The following is a 3,941-nucleotide window of genomic DNA, read 5'->3' as shown; positions in this document are numbered from 1 at the left end:
AGCACTTTTTACTTTTTCTTTTGAGACAGGGTCTTAATAAATTGCCTGCCCAGCCTGTCCTCAAACATTCATTCAATCCTCAAGTCTCACCCTCCCAAGTAGCTGGGATTACGTCTGTGTGTGTGTGTGTGTGTGTGTGTGTGTTAACTTTCTTAAAATACAAGCTTAAATTATTGATTAGAGACTTGTTAAAAAGCCGTTTTCCTTTGCTCTCACACGACAATCAACACCGACCTCTGAAACGGAGCGTGTGCAGGTTTTCCCCACACTCCAAGCCAGCAAGCACGTTTGTACTCGGCAGCAGCTGGGTGTGCTCCGGTGCAGTGGTGACGTTCTTTACCTGGAGGCAGCGTCAGACCCCGCAGGCTCCGAGGCTGTTCTGCTCCCTTCAGATGCCAATCACAAGCACCAAGTGGTTTTTCTTGCACCTATGAAATGAGCTCCCCGTGCCCACCCACCACAAGGCGCACTGAGCCGGGAATGAGACTGGCCTGTAACCGCAGTGCTTGGGAGGCTGAAAACAGGAGAATCACTAAGAGTCTGATCTGTGTAGTGAGACCCTGTAGACCTTGTACTAAAAGTGCAAAAAAAGGAAAAAATAAAATGAGCTTCCCACAGCCCCCTCCTTGCAGTAGATTAATGTGCTTAGAGAACCTCAGAATTACTTCAGGAAACACGGACTTGCATTTAGCATACAGGCTATCAGCAAGGCCACGCTGAAGACCAGGTGAAGAGCCGGCTGGTGGCGTGCAGAAAGAAGCAAGAGCGCTGCCCGCGCTCCAGGGCCCTCTTCCCGGGCAGCACTTGCACGGATCCCCAAATCTAGGGGTGTTCAGCTACCCAGCTCTCTAAAGCCAGTCTTGTCTGAACCCAAGGTTTTTTCACTGAGTTATATAATCCTAGCCCCTTTTTAATTTTACTTTAAGACAAGATCTTACTGAGTTGCCCCGGGCTGGGATCCCAGAGTGCTGCGACTACAGATGTACCAGCGGAGTCAGACTTAGGGTTTTGACAGAAGCTTCCTTAGCAGGGCTAATGAAATCCATGGCCTTTGATGATTACCTGGGGGCTGAGCAGTGCGGCTGAGAGCCCCAGGCCTCTACCTAAGGGCCAGATACTGGTTAATCATTAGAACATAAACGTACTCACACTCTGGGGACTCCAAACACTGTAGGCATCTACGCCAGGAAACTGGGACAAAGACCAAACATATTTCACAATTTCGTAGGCCTTTTCTCCTTCCTGATATATATTTTCTCTCAGTGCTTCTAGCTCTAGCTGCTTCCCATAAATTTTGGTATGTTTTTTTCATTCTTATTCAGTTTAAAATATTCTAAAATTCCCCTTAGGGTATCTCTTTGACCCATGGATGATTTTGAAATCTGTTTAACTTCCTAATACTTGGGGATTTCTAAGATTTCTTTGTTATTGATTTTTAACTTAATTTCCAAATACTTAGGGATTTCTCAGATTTCTTCCTGTTATTAATTTCTCACTTAATTTATGCGGTCAGAGAACATGGTTTGCTGATTTATTGGTTTTTCATCCAGTCTGGCAACCTCTAGCACTTGCACAGGGTGCTTGGATCATTCACAACTAGTTTTGTTTGTCTTGAAATACTGGAGCCGGGGCTGGGGCCTAGCTCTGCAGCTGAAACACCTGCGCGGCAAGCAGAAGCTCCAAATCCCCCCAAAAAGAGGTACTGGGGACTAAACCCAGGGCCTTACGTGTCACGTAGAGGCTGTACATGGAGAGACACCCTCAGATATTTTACTGATTTTGAGGTACAGTCTAGCTATGTTGCTCAGGGAACCCTGGAGCAGGCCATTTCCTTCCTCAGTCTCCCACGTAGTTAGGATGACAACCACATGCCACTTTTTCATATGATTCCTAATGCGAATAGATCTATTATTTGCTCTTTTGGTATTTGTTTTTCTACATGTTTCCTGCATTTATGTTCCTTTCTTCTTCCTTTACAGATTCTTTTTCTCTCTGTTAAATATTCTTTATTGTATTGAGACATTTAATTCTTACATAGCTTCCCCCCCATACTAAGAATTGAATCCAAGGCCTTCACACTGAGCTGTACAACCCAAACCCTTGAATGTTTGTTATGAGACAGCGTCTTGTCAAGTGGCTACACTGCCTAGGGTGGGCTTCAACTTTTGATCCTCTGCCTCAGTCTCCCGGAATATTGGGACTGCAGTTCTTGCTGTGTTACCAAGGCTGACCTGACAATCCCAAGTGCTGGGATTACAGCATATGCCACCACACCCAGCCCTTGTTTCACTTCTTTCCTTTCCTTTTCCTTTCTTTTTTAATTTTTCTTTTCTTTTCTTTTCTTTTTTTTCCTGGCAGGACCGAGGATTGAACTCAGGCCCTTGCGCTTGGCAGGAAAGTGCTTATTCCATTGAGCCATCTCCCCGGCCCCAAGTACAGGGTTTATAGGGTCTCACTACACAGATCGGACTTGTAGTGATTCTCCTGTTTTCAGCCCTCCCAGCGGTGGGATTGTAGGCACGTAAGCTACCACGCCTAGTCTCAATTGCCATATCAGGGCACCCTGGGGATGGGACTGGCACAGCATGCTGGGGATCAAACCCCAGTCCCTGCATCTGCCTAAGCAGGCACTTTAATCTGCTGAGCTATATGGCGGCCAGCTTTTTTTTCTTTTTTGAGAAAAGGTCTCTGTTGTCCAGGCTGGCTTGAACTCCTGGGATAAATGGATTCTCTTACCTCAGCCTCACAAATAGCTGGGCTACAGGGATGTGAAATTGTATACTACTTTACCCAGTTCCTTTGATGGGGGGCTGGTGGTGGTCCAAGGATTGAATCCAGGTCCTTCTCACTGAGCTCCAACTAGCCTGTTTTTTTTATTTTGGGAAGGGTTATCACTAAGGTCTCCAAATATGACTCAAATTTGGGGTCCTTCTTCCTCCACCTCCTAAAGTGCTAGGGTTACAGGTGTAGGCTATCATGTCCAGCATCCCTTGATTCTTACCCTCCCTTTGATTCTTTAAATATGATTTCTTTTAGTTCTTTCAACATATTTATAATCACCACTATGTGTGTCTTTGTCTGCTGAATGCAACCCAGTCCAATGTCTATGGACATGCAAAGACAGCTGCTATGGACTAGGTCATACTGTCCTATGTCTTTGCCAGTGTATTGGAAACTAGATATTTTAGATAATATATTGTAGTGACTCTGAATTCTGATTCTGTTTGGCTTGTGACTTATTTATTTATTTGGTATAGGGTCTCATTATGCAGCTTGGACTCCTAGTGATCCTTCTGCCTCAGCTTCCCCAGTGCTGGGATTACAGGCTTGCACCACCATAGTACAACCATGCCTGGTTTTGGTGTCAGGCTCAGCACGGAGTCATGGCATGTGGTACCAGGGATTGAACCCAGGACCTTGCTCTTATCAGCCTGGTGCTAAGACTGCTGAGCTATCTCCCAGCCCCTGGCTTATATATTTGATTGCTTAGTAACTTGCCTGGGATAACTCGGTCTCCTCTAAGGTATGGGATTGCTGATCTCTCTGCTCAGTTTCTTCTCTCTGAACATATCTGACTTTAGACAGATTGTCCCTCCCTGTCCCAGTAACCCAAAAATCAAACAGTAAAGGGGCCAAGTCTTGTACTGAAATACCTCAAGCCAGCAGGACTTCCGTCCTGAGGTGATACTTTTCTGTTTGAGGACACAGTTCAAAGTTCAAGGGCCGGTGAGATAGCTTAACGGCATAAGCACCTGCTTAGGCAAGCTCAGGGACCAGGGCTTGACCCTGGCACCACATGCTGCACCAGCCCTGCTGCTGGGCGTGCTGAGCCAGTGACTGAGTCCGGGAGTGATGGCACAGGCCTGTAACCCCAGTGCTGGGGAGGCTGAAAGCAGGATCACTAGGAATCCCAGCTTTGTGTAGTGAGACCCTGTACAAAA

Source organism: Octodon degus, unplaced genomic scaffold (assembly GCF_000260255.1).
Source record: "Octodon degus isolate 3935 unplaced genomic scaffold, OctDeg1.0 scaffold00100, whole genome shotgun sequence".
NCBI classification, from domain to species: Eukaryota; Metazoa; Chordata; class Mammalia; order Rodentia; family Octodontidae; genus Octodon; species Octodon degus.
Note: the sequence above shows the minus strand (reverse complement) of the source record.